We start from the raw sequence: 17,906 nt of genomic DNA, 5'->3' as shown, positions 1-17,906 counted from the left end.
GAAGGACTGAAGTTCCAGAACGACCCCCTCTCTGACTGCATAGTTCTCGAACGCTCCTCCACCTTGACCCTGCAACATGCGAACAATTGATAAAGAAAACAAAACGGGGTGAATTTATAAATATACCTAGTAAGTATCTTGCTTGTAGGAACGACTTACGTAGAGTAACTAATCTTCGATCTCTACCAATTGACTAGCCCGGGACATGCCCAGTTGTTTTGCAGCAGACATGTTTGTGTACTACGATTCAAGGAGCCAACTTGGCTGTAATACCACTTATCACAATCACATTCTTGTGGAACGGGATAGCGATTTTGCGACACTTATTCTAACCCGATGAACAAGTCAGCAGTATGAAAATTGTAAGTCGTAGACAATTCGGACGTTTGATCGAGCCTTGGCCAAGTTTGAAAGAAATTGTTTTAGAGAATGTAAGCGAGAAAAATGCACAAAATNTTTTTTTTTTTTTTTTTTTTATTTTTTTTTTTTTTTTTTTTTTTTTTTTTGCTAGAAAACAATGTTACAGGCAAATAAGCAACAACTAAACTTTTAATAGCATATAACCTGGGAGGAAGAATTGACTAGTTTCTCACCCTATAGTACATTTTGGTGCATTTTAGCCATGGAGGGTGTAGACATGATGTTGTGGACAGGTCATGCCCGCGTACTAACACAACAAGAATAGTAAATGCCAATCTAACATGAAAGCAAGTAAAGGGGTTGGAACGGGCATGCGGTCGTGGACAATACGTTTTGGACAAGCATCATCATTGGAACATCTAACACGCGACCGTAAGCAACACGCCTTGAAAAAGCCTAATCGTGACACCTTGCAACTTGACTGAAGCTCACCTCGCCTTGACAAGGTGTGTAAGTTGTAAGGTTAGTAGGCAAGATCTCGCTCCTTATGTGAATTATATGCATATGTTAGTTACGTCTTATGATCTAATTAGGTTATAATTGGTTACCGTACCTAATAACTTAGATTTTATTGCATGATGATAGATTATGTGCCCTAAAATCTGAAGTGGTACTTGACGAGGGGGTAGAGCAGGTAGAGCCTTTGTAACGGATCGGATAAAAAAAAAAAAACAAAAAGGTCGTCGGCAGAACCGAAAACTTTGGCAAACGCCAAAGTTTTAGCTCGCACACGACCCACAAAGAGCGGCCGAAGGCTTGGATACCACAGAACTCAACCCCGACCTTTAGCCACCTCAAAACGGCCTGCAAGGAACAAAAAATAGAGAAAAACGAAGAAGAACAGAAAAATCTGACGAAACTTTGGCGAGGCCAAACCATATGAAATCGACGACAAAACCTTAATTTTACTTAACAAAAGTAATCCTAGAACCTCCTACACACATCTGGGGTAGATTTATACGAATCCTATACGTTGAACACCATCAGCAAGGGAGAAGAAACGCCGGATTTTCGAACTTCTCTAGCAAGGGAGACGGAACACTCAATCGGCTCAACGGCAGCTTCTCGGCTCCGGCTGCTTATTCGGCTCGCAAAACCTATTTTCAGCCCGTTTGTCAATGTTCTGACCCTTTTGGTTTGCATCATTAGTATAGGTTAGTATAGGTTGAATTGTATTTGCATAATAAACCATAGGGTAGTATAAGACATTCATTTCGGTTTCGTTCCTTTTCCTTTATTTCAATAATGTTCTTTTCCTTTCTTTCCCTTGTAATCATCTTCTCTTTCACGAGATAATAAAAGGCGAGTGTAAGGTGTATAATGAACAAGGCCCATTTAATGTATATTCCGCATTTCAAGGTATAGTAATGACCTTAGATTAAATAGGTAAAATTTAGGGTCGTTACAGTTTGTATCAGAGCCAGGTTATAAATCTTGTAGACTAGCCTACAGAGTAGGCTTGGCATGTTCCACGATCCAATTACCGATGCCCCGTCGTTGCCAGGTATACCTTATGTAGAATGAGGGATGTATGATCTTTGTGATATATTTAATGTGGTTGGCTTTAAATGATGCATGACATGATTGTGGAATCCGGTGAGTGACTAAACTTAGGAGGAATTTTGTATATATGAAGAGAGTGTTTGTGAGAGGTTTTTCTCAAGGTTTTTCACCAAAGAAGATCTTCCATGTACCGTGATCACTCTATTTATAGAGTTATGTTTGCATGTTCATGCAAATTTGAGATCACCAAATTTCGACACTCAAAATTCCACTCAAATGTTTAAGATTATGGGGCTAAGCCTGCAAGTTTGAGTTCACCAAATTTTGACACTCAAAATTCCACTAAAATTCGTGGGGTTTATTTGGCAAGCATGAAAGTTTGGTTAAACCAAATTTTGACACCTCAAAATTCCACTCACATGGATTTTTCCATTACATGAAGTCAACATTTTGACTTTCTTCATTTTAATTCAACAATTAATTTGAATAATTAATTTCAAATTAAAGTAATATTAAATGATTAATTAAACTATTTAATTAATATTTACTATTAATTCAAATGCCAATCCCAATCAATTCCGACACATATTTGATTAAGATATTTAAATCTTATTTAAATATCTTAGATTCTCTCTTTTTGTTTAATTCGTAAATAAAACAAAAATGCGGTTAAATATATCAGATATATGTAGCGCATATTCCCTAATTTGAATTCGAACACTTTGAACTCACTCGTCACACTCTTCTATGGTTTAGTCCGATATGAGCTAGCAGAGGGACCTAATGGACCTATAGATCATGGGCTCCAACGATCCAAGATTAACCGGTTAAACTCATTAACCTTGTTAACCAACATTCGTTAACTACTAGGACACTCCACTATAGCCTAGTAGTTGCACTCCCCGCACTATAGATATATCTCTGTCCATTTGATATAACCATGATTAGTAAGTCGATCCTTCACAGGTTGTTCGTAACTAGAGCTGGATCAATTTACCGTTTTACCCCTAAAGTTACTTCTTGTTCCTTATGTCCCACTGATCCTCTTATGAAGAATTGGTTTGTGGTCCAACCAGTAAACCAAATCTCTCTCAGGCCAATGAGAGGGTGGGGCCTCTTGTTCAAGACCTGAAGTCAGTGTTTAAGGGAACTACCTCTCTTCTATACCTAAAAGTGGGTAGGAGCGAATTCCATCTTGCACCCCACTTCTCCAGCTATTCACCCAGTCTTACCCCTGAAATGGGAGGCCTATTGAATCGGCAAACTCGAGCCACTCTCACCCATGCAAATCTAAGGATAATTCGGAATAAACAGGAGTTCATGGTTAGCTCAAGATTAAGATCGAGTTACCTAGGTCATCGAATGAAAAGAAAATCAGTCTCAATAGTAAACGACATTATAAAGTGAGAGTGGTTTTCTTCATGGTCCGATCTTATGCAATATTCATTGCATGGGATGCCCCCACTCACATGTCTCCACATGTACAATTTAGTGATCACATTGTTTATATCATATACAAAAGTGGGCCACATCCTTAGTGTCCCCAGAATAGGGTACACAGCCTTATCCTTATACTATAGATCATTTTGAGTATATACTTGAACTTGATCCACTCTTATGTCTCTACATATAGTTCAAGTAATCATACTATAGCCAGAGTGGTCTTAGTTTACTGGATTTAGATTTATGATCGTAAAATTCACTTTATTCAATAACAATCTTTACTGAATAAATAACAATAATAACTTTATTGAAAATAGAATATGTTTTTGTTTACAAACTATGAGTTTTAGGACATAAAACCCAGCAGCCGCACAGAGGACGTAAAAGAGGTAGGAGAGGGAGAGGACGACCTCCCATTAGGAGAGAGGGAAGAGGAGAAGCTGATAGAAGCTCTTCCCAAGAGGGGTTGACTACCGGACCATATGCGTTTGTACCACCTCCTGAATACGCACCGCCCCCTCAAGCTGCACCACAGGCCAAGTTAGACCCCACCACAAGGTTAATGTTGGAATCCCTCCAAACGACAATGCAAACCATCCTAGCCACACAACAAGCCACGTTGTTAGCTACGCAACAAGTCGCGGCAATGGTCACGCAACCAACCAACGCGACAGCCACGCAACCGATGGATGCGGTAGCTATGCAACCGGTGAACAACCTGCATCCGGATAGGGGTGCGAGTTGGTTAAAGGATTTCAGACAGTATAACCCCCATCCTTTTGTCAGTTCAAAGGAAGATCCCACAGTGGCTCAGATGTGGATCGCAAACATGGAAATGACCTTTGAATTAATGCCCTGACAAACATAAGGTGGCGTGTGCGACGTATGTATTACAAAAAGATGTAGAAGTGTGGTGGTCGGATAATAAACAGAGCATCAACTCTGGTGAGGGGATTACAACGTGGGAAACCTTTAAGGAAGCCTTTCTGAAATATTATTATCCAAAGAAAACCTGCATAAAGAAATAACAAGAGTTTAACCACTTAACCAAAGGTGATCGCACGGTGGATCAGTATGATCAGGAATTCATGAGATTAAGAAGGTTTGCACCGTCATTAACTAACACTGAAGAGAAACAGACTAAAAAATTTGTGTTGGGATTGAACCCGAAGACCCGCCGCATGTTGGAGGCCTTTAACCCAAAAACCTATGAAGAGGCCCTAAGGATAGCCAAGGCCCTAGAAAACCCCCCGGAGGAGAAAAAAACGGAGCCAACAGTTGTCATAGGGAGGAAACGCCTTATCAAGGTCGAAACCACAAAATTCCAACCACCGCTCTAGAGACCTCGATATCAGAGTAGGCCACCTGCTCCACCCCCAATAGCCCGATACCTAACACTGGAGAAGCCCCTGTGCCGTGACTGTGGAAAACAACATGTTGGGAGATGTTTGGCGGTCTCAGGTATGTGTTATATCTGTGGTCATGCAGGTCATGTGGCCAGAACTTGCCCTACAAGAAGCTCGAGAAATCCAAGGGAACTCCTTAGAGGACCAGTCATTCGAGAGCTCACCATACAAACCCACCCACAGACCAGGGCATATGCAATGACCAGTAAAAAGGCAGGAACGTCTGGCACCATGGTGACAGGTACGTTTTCTATACTAGGACACTTTGCGTTGACATTGTTTGATTCTAGTTCTAGCCATTCGTTTGTTTCTTTACCATTTGTTAAACAAGCAGGGTGCGTAGTAGAACCCTTAATGCATGTATTGTCGGTCGGTAGCCCAGAAGGGGTAGACTTTGCTAGCATAGACTGCCATAAGAAAGAGGTGATATTCACACCTCCAAACGGACTTACCTTTAAGTTTAAAGGGACCTCCACAGGTACCACCCCAAGAATAATATCGATTATGAAAGCGAGACGCTTGGTACAACAAGAGGGGTGGGCGTTTCTAGCCTGTGTAGTAAACACAAAAGGAAAGGAAAAACCAATAGATACAGTATCCATAGTAAACGAATTTATGGATGTCTTCCCAGAGGACCTCCCGGGAATCCCTCCATCGTGAGAGGTAGACTTTGGAATAGAACTGGAACCAGGAACGAGACCCATCTCTTTGGGGTGCGCCAGTGTTGTTTGTAAAAAAGAAAGACGGCTCAATGCGTTTATGCATTGATTATAGGGAATTAAACAAGAGGACGGTAAAGAACAAATACCCATTACCCCGTATCGAGGACCTATTTGAAAAACTGTGAGGGGCGACAATGTTTTCTAAAATAGATCTTCGATCAGGATATCATCAAATTAAGATTAAAAATGAAAACATACCGAATATAGCCTTTTGACCCAGATATGGCTACTACGAGTTTGTGGTGATGTCTTTTGGTCTCACCAATGCCCCAGCGGTATTTATGGAATTAATGAACCGAGTATTTAAGGAGTGCTTAGACTCGTTTATGATCGTGTTTATAGACGACATCTTGATATACTCGAAAACAGACCTAGAACACAAAGAGCACCTTCGCAAAGCCTTAACTATTTTAAGGGAGAACAAGTTGTATGCCAAATTCTCCAAGTGCGAATTTTGGCTACGACAGGTTTCGTTTCTGGGGCACGTAGTGTCTAAAAATCGAATTTTCGTAGATCTCAATAAGATAGAAGCTGTCACGAAGTGGAAACGCCCAACAATGGTCACCGAGATACGAAGTTTCTTGGGATTGGCAGGTTACTAACGAAGGTTTGTCCTGGACTTTGCTATAATAGCCACGCCTCTCACCCAATTGACAAAAAAAGGTGTACCTTTCGTTTGGGACGATACTTGTGAGGCCAACTTTCAAGAGCTAAAACAAAGACTAGTTGTAGCGCCCGAGTGAAAAAAAAAAGAAAAAAAAAAGAAAAGGTCACAATAGGGGTAAACTAGTCATTTTGCCCTATTATTACTTGAGGGGTCTGATTTGATTGGGTCATAATCTGAAAAGAGAAAGAAGAGGGCAGAGACAGAGAAGAAAGAAGAGAGAAAGAAGATTAGGGTTTTTAAGGCAGGGGAGAGAAAGAGAAGAAAGACGCCAGAGATCCGAATCTTCAATCTTAACCATCAACAGTCCGAGGCAAGGTGCTCTCACGAATCGCACCTTCCTATCTCGTCAAAACGTCCAAGAACTTCAGGTTAGTCCACGAATGTCTAGATCGAGAAGTCATCAAGATTTTCGTGTGTTAGCGACGTTTTGTGTTGATCCTTGGATTTTTAACCTCAACAGCGTTATCTGGTTAAGTTCTGGAGTGAAGGCGGCCAAGATTGGCGTTCGAATCGGAGTTTCAAGAAAACGTGATTTTCGGTAAGAACTCGTGTTTTTCTCTGAATTCGAACTCAAATATTAAGATCTATGATTATCAGAAAAATATAAGAATATTGTTTCAAAGGAGTAGGATATGAGATCTACAAGGTTCAGATTACAAATTGGAAGATGAAAAAATCAAAAGAAAATAGATCGAAACGTGACAGAGGCCTGGAAAATTGAAAAAAACGCAGGAGAGAGGGAGGAGACGTCGCCACGCATTGGTCAACGTGCAGAGGAGCGCCGTGGAGCCAGTATCGACACGTGTCGATCATCGACTTGTGAGGCACGTCCTCACCCTGCAGCGGACATGCATCAGGCATGTGGATCTGGCCGGCCCGACTCAGCATCGCATGCGAATCGCCCCGACCCGGCGCCTCTGACCCGCGTCTACCTGGGTTGTCGTATGTGGGCACGCGCGCGTAGGATCTGCACGTAGAAACCTCCAGGGCGCGTGTAGGCACGTGAATCACTGTTTTTCTTTCCGTTCAGTCTCTGTTTGCTTGTTTTCTGACCCGATTTTGATACTGACCCTATTATTATGTGAATTAGAACTTGTCAAGGAAATTTCAAAATTTTTGGAATCCTTTCTGGCAAGAAAACTCGAACTCGGGAAGACACGCGCCAACCAAGTAAGTAGCCATTTTGATTCCCACGAGCAGTACTTGTAGGAACCGCTAGGAACAAGCATGCATGCTACCACCCATTAACTTAGCTAGCCGGACCTAGTATATTAGTATGGAAACTACGAAAATGAAATGATTAAGGAAAGCTAGATATGAAATGTTTATTAAATCTGTTTGATTGAGATTTTGATAAAGTATGTATGCATGAGGAGGATGAGAAACTTGTGAAATCTGCGCTCCGGGTAAGATGGACGTTATCTTCCCGTTGAGCATGTTGTTAATATTGCATGAACTACTGTGTGTTAACTTTTATGCATGACGATTGCTTATGTTATCTTTTTTGATGAATCGGAAGAAATTATGAGCATAGATTAGGGTGTTTGTGATTAAGTAGGCTAGATGAGACCCTAGATTAGGGGACCTCTAGAATACCGTGCAACTAGACCTGCGAAATGATTACTGGCAGATCCAGAGCCCAGAATTTCAAACTCGATAGGTTTGTGAGACCAAGCACGAGAATCCTAGAGATACATGAATCCAAGTCTAACCCACCAAGTTCCACCCTAGAAAGAATAATAGGTCACCACGGTAACTGTAGGTAGCCCGCTAGAGTTGAGCAGTGTAGATATTGTCATTGAACCTCCACTTCCCTCTCTCCTCCGATACCGTACCATCGAGACAGAGCTCTGGTACGGAGATCAATGAACTTGATAGATCCGGACAGGGAAGTGTGATAGGTGCCCAGACCTAGTGGTGATAGCTAAGGGGTCTTTTGAACAGGACTCCTGGGCCGTAGAAACCCGTCCCGGAGCGGGGGACGTGGAGCCACATAGGATGACTCAGTAGCTGATCGGCACATAGGGGGCCGCACCTCGAATTTAGTAGATGTATGGTCCCGTGTGAGGGTCGTCAGCTAACCTCCACGGATGATATTCAGAGAGAGTCACGTATTCAGATCCAGCCATACGATCCCCTTAGATTTACTTATGAGGTCGCGCCTCACCTCAGGACACTGATCATTTCAGTGCTTAAGATGGGCAAGCCTCCTAAGATACAGAAAAGAGAGTTGCAGCTTAGATCACTCTCCTTAGAAACCCAAGAAAGACTGTGGATACCTACCAAGATAAGGATGCGAAAAGAGCCTACAAGTAGGCTACTTACTGAGTATTTTTATACTCATATCTTTCTACTTTTTTTTTCAGGTGAGTGATGCCATGGATCGAGGCGGGAATGCATGCTGAATCTTAATGCCACAGAGGAGTGTCTCGGGGCGTTTAGGAGTCTGTGAATATTTTTGTTTAGATCTGTCATGCATTGTTTTTTAAACCGTTTACATACTTTTCATACTTGAACACCTTGTTTCGGATTCAAATTTTGGGCTATGACACTAGTATCTGTCCCAGTGCTCACAGTTCCAGAGAGTTCTGTGGGATACATGATTTAAAGTGATGCATCCAAATAGGGGTTAAGTTGTGTACTGGTGCAACATGGCAAGGTTGTTGCGTATGCATCGCGCCAATTAAAGGATTACGAGAAAAACTATCCTACACATGATTTGGAGTTGGTAGCGGTGGTGTTCGTATTAAAAATTTGGCGACACTACCTGTATGGCGAAAAGACCCAAATCTATACGGACCATAAAAGCCTAAAATACTTGTTCACACAAAAAGAATTGAACATGAGGCAACGTAGATGGTTAGAGCTGGTAAAAGATTACGACATAGATATCCAGTACCACCCTGGAAAAGCAAACATAGTCGCTGATGCACTGAGTCAAAAAGCAGTACACTCGTCGGCCCTCATCACAAGGGAGCCACGAGTGCGGACTGATTTCAAACGAGTTGACATAGCGGTAGTAATCGAAGAAGTGGCAGTCCAAATAGCCCGACTGACAGTGCATCCCATGCTCAGACAAAGGATCATAGACTCACAACGTGGGGATCCAAGCCTAAGCAAAATCCTAGACCAATTGAAAGTAGGCCCAGTGGACGGAATTCCTAAGTCAACAGATGACGAATTATTATGTCAAGGACGTTTATGTGTGCCACCCATGAGCGAAATAAAGAATGAAATCCTAACTGCGGCACACAACTCACCCTTCTCGATACATCTAGGTGGAACAAAGATGTATCAAGACTTGAAACAACACTTCTGGTGGTGAAGTATGAAAAAGGATATCGCGGAGTACATGAGTAATTGTCTGGTGTGCCAACAAGTAAAAGCCCCTAGGCAGAAAACCGCCGGGCTACTACAACCTCTAAGTACACCAGAATGGAAATGGGAAAACATTGCCATGGATTTCATAGTAGGCCTACCCAAAACATTAAAGGGCTATACAGTAATCAAGGTGGTCGTTGATCGTCTGACAAAGTCGGCTCACTTCCTACTGGGTAAGGCAACATATACAGTAGACAATTGGGTCCAACTGTACGTGAAAGAAATTGTGAGGTTGCATGGAGTACTGGTGTCAATTGTGTCGGATCGGGACCCATGTTTTCGTCGGCCTTTTGGCGCGAACTCCAAAAAGCGATGGGTACCCGCCTCGACTTTAGCACCGCCTTTCACCCACAAACGGATGGCCAAATTGAACGATTATACCAAATCCTAGAAGACATGCTTCGGGCATGCGTTATGGATTTCACAGAGAGTTGGGACACCAAACTGCACTTAATGGAATTCTCTTATAACAACAGCTTCCAAGCAACCATCGAGATGGCACCCTTTGAAGCGTTGTATGAAAAACAATGTAGATCCCCATTGTGTTGGGACGAAGTAGGAGAACGAGAACTTGTAGGATTCGAGCTGGTCTGCATCACCAACGAGGCGGTACATAAAATTAGAGTAAGGATGCGTACCACATAGAGTAGGCAAAAGAGCTACGCCGATGTTAGGCGTAGGAATTTAGAGTTCGAAGAAGGGGACCCAGTGTCCCTAAAAGTAGCTCCTATGAAAGACATTCTAAGATTCGGACGAAAGGGGAAGCTAAGCCCCCGATTTATTGGACTGTTCGAAATTTTAGAAAGAGTAGGTTTGGTAGCTTACAAACTAGCTTTACCACTTTTACTTTCAAGAGTACATGATGTATTTCATGTGTCCATGTTAAGAAAATATATTGCAGACCCTACGCACGTAATAGACTACAAACTTCTGGAAATTGAGGAAGATTTAAGTTATGAGGAGAAACCGATTAAAATCCTTGCCCGAGAAGTGAAAGCCTTATGTAATAGAAATACAGGTTTCGTTAAGGTATTGTGGCGTAACCACCAAATTGAGGAAGCTACGTGGGAACGAGAGGAGGAAATAAAGAAAAAATATCCCGAGTTGATCCACAAGTTCGAGACTTTCGAGGAAGAAAGTTCTTTTTAGGGGTAGGTAATGTAATAGATTGGATAAAAAAAAAAAAGGTCGTCGGCAGAACCGAATACTCCGGCAATACTGGAGTTTTCACTCACACACGACCCACAAAAGGCGGCCGAAGGCTGGGATGCCATAGAACTCGACCCCGACCTTCAGCGGCGACGCTAGAGTTTTTACTTACACACGACCCACAAAGGGCGGCCGAAGGCTGGGATGCCATAGAACTCGACCCCGACCTTCAGCCACCCCAAAATGACCTGCAAAGAACAAAAAAATAGAGAAAAACGAAGAGGAACAGAAAAATTCGACGAAACTCCGGCAAGGCCAAACCATACGAAATCGACGTCAAAACCTCCATTTTACGCAACAAAAGTAATCCAGAACCTTTTACACACATCAGGGGTAGATTTAGACGAATCCTATACGTTGAATACCGTAAGCAAGGGAGACGGAACGTCGAATTTCCAAACTTCTCTAGATCCAGGAGTGTGAGGCCTTTACAAACAAGATCTATACCAAAAATGGGGTTAGGGGGAAGAAGAGACTCGGGAACGGAGGAAAAAGGAGGGAAAAAGGATGTCAAAACGACGTTAATGAGGAGAGAGAAAAGTCACCAAAAAAACGCGCAGGCAATCGGGTGAAGAAGATGAAGTCCGACCCGAGGGCCGGATCCCGCAACCCAAACTGAACCCAATAACCTTAGGTCAGCCCAATACCCAACGGTTCCCATGGCCTAATCGCTTAAGGCCAAAACGGGTAAGCCCAGTCCAACGCCGACACGCCCAGCCAAGCCCCCCTGCATTCAGTTGGGCCAGCCTGTCACCCGCGAGTGATCCGATAACCCGCGCCTCGACCTGAGACCCCTGAACACGCGTCACCCTCTGATTGTGCCACGTGGCACGTCTGCAGCGCGGCTCCCCTTGGCTTCGGCAGCTCAATCGGCTCGGTGGCGGCTTCACAGCTCCGGCGGCTTATTCGACTCTAGAAACCTATTTCCAAACCGTTTGTCACCGTTTCGACCCTCTCAGACTTAGTTTTGACCCTGTTTAAGGTAAAATAGATCATTTATGGCATGATCGTATGAAATATTTAAATGTAAACAGCATGAATTGTATGATATGAAACACGGTAAACTGTCTGGAATCATAACCCCTATAGGAATATGTATGAAATATAAATTGAAAATGAGATTGACATGAAGCATGGAACGTGACAGGGGGGTTATGTTCATTAATGATAAATGTAGAAGTAGGGAGATCTCATGCATTATGTGTGTTCATGCATCTGGAGAGATACCCCTATCCCATCACGAGGGTACGGACGCATAAATCCAATGGCAGGTCAACGATCGTTATCCTTTGCATAGCCCTACCGTGACGGTTACTAGTTTTAACGGGTCCCAGCATAAGGGGCTCCTAGAGTATGCCCACCGGATAAGGAAAGTGGCCCAACGGTGTGTGAACTAGCTGGTGAGCCCATACTCGCACGTATGGGCTGTGTGTAGAGTATATGGTACACGTCCACGATTACCCGTTAGGACAGCACCGTTTGGAAAACGAAATAAAACGAAACGAAACGAAAGATAGGTCACATCATTTCATTGCATGTGATTGTTGCATAACCCCGATAGGGGGTCACTTACAATCACCATAAAGCTTAAGATCAAGAGTTTGTCAATTTCAATAAAGAGAGTATTTCATGAAGGAAAGGTTCACGTCTTCTTAATAGTTCATTTCTTTGTTCCTAAGATTGAGCCCATAAATCCCAAATTCAACTCTAGAGAAGTCTTGTCCAATGCCGGATGATTAAGAAAAGCCCTAAAAATAACAAGAAAAATATTGGTAGATGGCCATAAGTCTCAAAGGGAAGTTATTGCCAACAAAGTGGGTCTTAAGTTCGAGTTCACTTGCAAATAAATAAGTCTACCCTAGTTTCCAGGAGTACAAACTATTTTAAAAATAGCAAGAAGGAAACATGACAATATATCATACGGTCTCGATCATTGGTTCGTAATGTCAGATTCATATAGAGGCTCGCGGTGGCTTTTGGACTGTCCTCCTATGGAAGTTATGCATGGGTAAATATTAAGCTAAACTCTTAAAAGGATAAACTACCGTGTCTAAAATAATGGGTAGATTTATTAAGATTGTTAAGGATGTGGTTGAGCAAACTAATAGTTACTAAAACAACTATAGGAATAAGAGTTATTCTAGTATAATATTTAACAACTACGGGAATAAGAGATATTCTAGTATAATGTTTCATTGAGATTTTCTCGTTTAGTGGGAACACTTAGACCTACTTAGGACTGCAATTGTTTAAATCACTAATACCATACCATAATTTATTGAGTTTAAAATTTTGTCAAAGTTGTTTGATTTTTATGGTGGAATTGGCAAATAATTTATACGTCCTCTACAGCATTTTTATTATCCTTTAATTTTAGTACCAACGCGTTAAGCAGAAAATTAGATTTGTTTGCTAAGCAACCAGAAGGTTCAACCACACTAGAGTAGTTCCTTCAGCATTTTTACATGAAGCTTTAGTGATGTGATTCTCGTAAGTTAGGTTTATGTCTTTCAAGCTTAATCCAGTGCAATGATTTATTGGGCTACAATCAAAATTGATTGCTATTTCAGTGGCGGAAGTTCCCTTGATGTCTTCGTATTTTACTTCGCTAACTTTAACTCCAGAAGCCTAATCAGAACAAAGAAGAACGATCAAAATATGCTAAGAAAACGGATAAACAAGAACATCTATAAACTTTTTTACCACCTAAAAACTTCGTCCCATATTAAGATATGTGAGGGTAACCGAGTCTGCAATTAATTACCCATAAGTGTAATTTAATGTAACAAAAAATAATACTAATAATTTAGCACCCATTTTAAACCAAACAAATTTCATGCAATTAAAGATAAAATAAATCGATTATTTATAAAATTAAAAAGGTTAAATATAATTAAAAAAAAAATTAACTTATATGAGATTAATGAGAAAATATAACTGGTGAGGGCAGTCTTTCTCATGTGGACAGTAATTTTGATCAATTATGATTGAATTTTTCACATTATTCATACTATATGATGAAAATAAACTTTTGTAGCAAATCCATGGCTTGGTCTTCCCCAAGACTTAATCCTTACTCCATTCTCATTCCAGGTGAAAGTAGATAATGTCACTGTAACGTTATGCACTCCATCCTCCTCGGCCTTTCTCCCCAAACTCCCAATGCTACAAATACATTCAATAAAATACCAAATTTTTCATGAGGTTTAATTTTCTCACTTCAGCCTAATATATTAAATAACAACTTTGATCCAAAAAAATTTTAAAATAATTTAAATCTTTTTTCTCACCTTCAAAATAACTTTAGGATATTTTTTTAATGATTCAAATTTAATTCAACGTTTAGGTTTATCTTTTAAACAAATTTATTTAACCCTTTAAAAAAACATTTCTAAACATGTTCGTCGTAATCTAACTACCTAATTCCATGTCCTGGTCCACATGTAATACTCTTCATCCACAAGTTGGAGGTCCCTGGACCGATTGAGATACAATCGTCACCGTTGCTAATGCTCGAGTTGAGGATGGTCACATCTGATGATTGTTGCACATGGATGCCATCAGTGTTTGGACTATCGTCTGCAGCCGAGACACACTCTTGTCATATGCACGTTTTGACACCCGTGCACCACAATGTTGAACTTTTGTCTGTTAATTGAAGATAATCCATTGATGTTCAGGTTCTGTGCATCATTTATTTGAAGACTCTATCCATTCAAAAGAATCAAAAGCAAGAATTAGTACAAAGTTAAATTAATATTGTAATTAATGGATTCATTTTCTTTCAACTTTCGGCTAAAGAAAAATTTTCAAATTTTATTTTTTATCTAGCCAACTCAAATTTTGCATACAGTGGCTCCAGTGGGGCAACTCTTTCTCGAGTGTTTACAATTCCATAAGGCAGTTCCTTGTCCATCGATAATACTGCCAGTAATGGAAAGCCCATCTATGTGACTAAACTCAATCCAAGATTTAGTCTTAGCTAAAACTTGAATGTCCGAGGAAGCCACAAGAGTTCCATCAATGAGAACAGTAATAACATTGTTCTTACAAGGCCTATTAAAGCTCACACTTCGAACATAGAATATACCCTTGGGAACGTAAATAGTGGCCGGTATAGACGAGTCACAAGGCTTAGCCCATGTCATTTGAAGCACAGACGAGGCATCGGTCTTTCCATTGGGCTTGGCACCGAGGCTAATAATATTGAATGTTAATTTAGCAGCCAAGGCATGGTTACAAAACAGAAATAGAAGGGAAAGAAAACCATGCAACGTTACTAGAAGAGCAAAAGAAAACTTAATGATACAAGGTGATAAGCATGAGAGAGAGAAAAAGGAAGTGGAAGAGCTGTGGAGTGATATTTATAGGTTAATGCTTACCCTTCTAACTCTAATTTTAACTCACGGATCTCAAGTACTATTGTATTCTTGTTCTATTTAACAATTATTGTTTTTACACCGTTTAACCAATTTTAATTAGGTATGTCACGTGGGTAAATCTCTGCTTCCTCCAACCTTTTTAAATTTAAGTCTATCTTATAAGATAAGACACTCATTGTCATTTTAATGATTGACTATTCCATCTCTCATTTTTTTAGTTTTATTGAATTTAAAAAAAGTTTCTTTGTTAGTATGATTTTATTTTTTATTTTACTAAAAAAAGGGATGGGGAGATCTTAGCCAAAAAAAAAAAAAACGCTAATTTTTCCAACGGCTTATTTTCTAAAAGAGACTTTTAATTTTAATTTATTGGGTCAACTAAAGAACTCTGCAATGTAACAACATTGGTTTCATTGTCGAGCTTCTCAACCTCCTACTATAATAATAACAAGTTCCTAATACTTGTAAATGTTTATATTTTTAGATACGGATTGTATATGGATTTTCTATTATAATAAAAATAATAAAATATTCTATAAGATAGTATCGAGAAAATACTATCATATATTTTTCATCTTTTTTATTTGTAGTTGGTGATGTAAATAGAGTCGGTGACTTTTTATTTGCAAAGATGTCACACAAATAAAGAGAAGCAAAATTGTTTGTCATATTTGGAACTATCCAATAAATTTACAAATGCACCACACAAATAAATAATTTTACAGATGTTACACTTTTCGAAGTCTCGAAGTCTATCATTGATAGACTATATCAATGATATGCCGTTTTTATATTGATCAACAAATTTTTTATCATTATAGACTTTTTTTTACCGTCTCTCACTAACCAGAGTTCTCTTTAAAACTCTTGAGGTAGATAATAGTACCGCATCGACAACTTTCTTCATTTCTGTCTTTATACTAGAGAATGTTTAAGTGTTTTTCTTCCATCTCTATCATAAAGTTGTGCATAGCTCTAGGGTCGACCATTGTGCTCTTGGCCGATCTATGGTTAACCTTGTTAGCTGTGAATTTTAGAGACTTTGGAAAATTTACCAAAAATGATAATTTCTTATTCTTGGGTCCAATGCCTTTTATAGAAAAATACATGAAAACTAATAACAAGAAAACTAACTAACAAACTCAACCAATAACGAGAAAAACTAACTAATAGAAATTTGCTACTTCAACACTTCCTCCCTTGAACTGAACTCGATCAAGAGTTTAGTTCATAGCACTCATCCCAAACGCTTCTCTGATCCTTTCAAATGATGCTAACTTCAAAGGCTTTGTCATTATGTCGGCCAGCTGCTCCTTAGTGCTGCAATAGACCAATTTAATTTCACCTTCCTTTGTCAATTCTCTGAGAAAATGATATTGAACCCTTATGTGCTTTGACTTTCCGTGCATTACTGCATTTTTTGATAACTTGATAGTGAACGTGTTGTCACAAAATAGAATCATCTCTTCATCTTGTTCATGCCCGATTTCTTTCAATATCTTTTTCATCCAAATGGCTTGACAGGCACATGTAGCTGCTGCTAGATACTCTGCTTCAGTTGTTGACAACGTGACGATTGGTTGCTTCCTTGAGGACCATGCCACAGCTCCTCCACTCATTAAGAAAACATAGCATGGAGTGCTCCTACTGTCATCCACATCTCCCGCATAGTTACTGTCGGTGTAGCCTAAGAGTTCACTCTTCCCTTCACGTTGATACCATATCCCAAATTCCAGAGTTCCCTTCAAGTACGTCATGATTCTTTTTGCAGTAGCAAAGTGCAACTCAGTAGGATTTGCCATAAAACGACTAATAAGACTTACCACAAACATCAAGTCAGGTCGTAGGATTTTCATAAGGGTCTTTTGGTCATTTACCACCCCAAATCTTGGTTTAATTCTTCAACGTATTCCAATGGCCTTGTAACTTTGTGTAATCCCATTGCACCATGACAAAAGACTCCTCATCAAATTTCATGTCATTTACAGGTCACTTTGGTCATAAGCTGATGGTATATATTTATAGGGGCATTTTAGTCATTTTACACCTATACTTGGTTTATCCTGTTATCATAACCTAATGGTCACCAAATTTCGTACATAACATTATCATGCCATATTGAGCTTTCTTCTAAAATTTAATTGGCAACATAATTCATCTAAGGTTTGTGGCTCAAGCACTTCATTGAAATATATGTTCATGTGTACAATAAGGTTGGCGAACTTACTCAATCTTAATAGTTCCTCATTCACTATGATTCCATCTACTTGATTAATAGTTTTACTAGTTTCTACTTTACGTTCTCCCAATCAGATTCTCAAAACTTAGCTAAAGGTTCAGTAATGGACCTTTTTGTCCATACATCCTCAAAATCTCATTTTAAAATACTGATCTCCTCCTACATAACATTATTTATTTATTTTGGTTTGGGCTGTTACAGGTTTTCCGTCCGTTCACTCCAATGGCCATAATGACCATCAAACTGTGGAATCTTGGTGAGTGTTTTGTCGCTGCTCATTTTCTTTCTTGGATCACTTTCTTGGATCCTAACGCGCTCTGATACGAAATGTTAGCTGTAAATTTTAGAGACTTATCAAATGTACAAAAAATGATAATTTCTTATTCATGGGATCGAATGCCTTTTATAGAAAAATACATGAAAACTAATAATAAGAAAACTAACTAACAAACTCAACTAATAACAAGAAGGTCACTAACAGAAATTTGGTACCTCAACAAACCTAGTCCTCAATGTACATAAGACATTGACAAT

At 40.0% G+C, this 17,906-nt stretch overlaps 1 long non-coding RNA gene and 1 pseudogene across 1 annotated transcript; one reads left to right on the top strand and one right to left on the bottom strand.

Annotated features, from left to right (window-relative positions):
* The first annotated feature begins 6,456 nt into the window (after positions 1-6,456).
* LOC111439603 lies at positions 6,457-6,907 on the top strand. Its single transcript, XR_002709820.1, has 3 exons — positions 6,457-6,529; positions 6,622-6,699; positions 6,894-6,907. It is a non-coding gene; the product is annotated as an uncharacterized LOC111439603 (long non-coding RNA).
* A 3,948-nt stretch (positions 6,908-10,855) lies between these two features.
* Positions 10,856-16,935, bottom strand: LOC111439597 (annotated as a pseudogene).
* Between the last annotated feature and the right edge of the window lie 971 nt (positions 16,936-17,906).

This window comes from Cucurbita moschata, unplaced genomic scaffold (assembly GCF_002738365.1).
Source record: "Cucurbita moschata cultivar Rifu unplaced genomic scaffold, Cmos_1.0 Cmo_Scf00097, whole genome shotgun sequence".
NCBI lineage: Eukaryota > Viridiplantae > Streptophyta > Magnoliopsida > Cucurbitales > Cucurbitaceae > Cucurbita > Cucurbita moschata.
The sequence above is the reverse complement of the archived record's forward strand: the minus strand, read 5'-3'. Positions and strand labels throughout refer to the sequence as shown.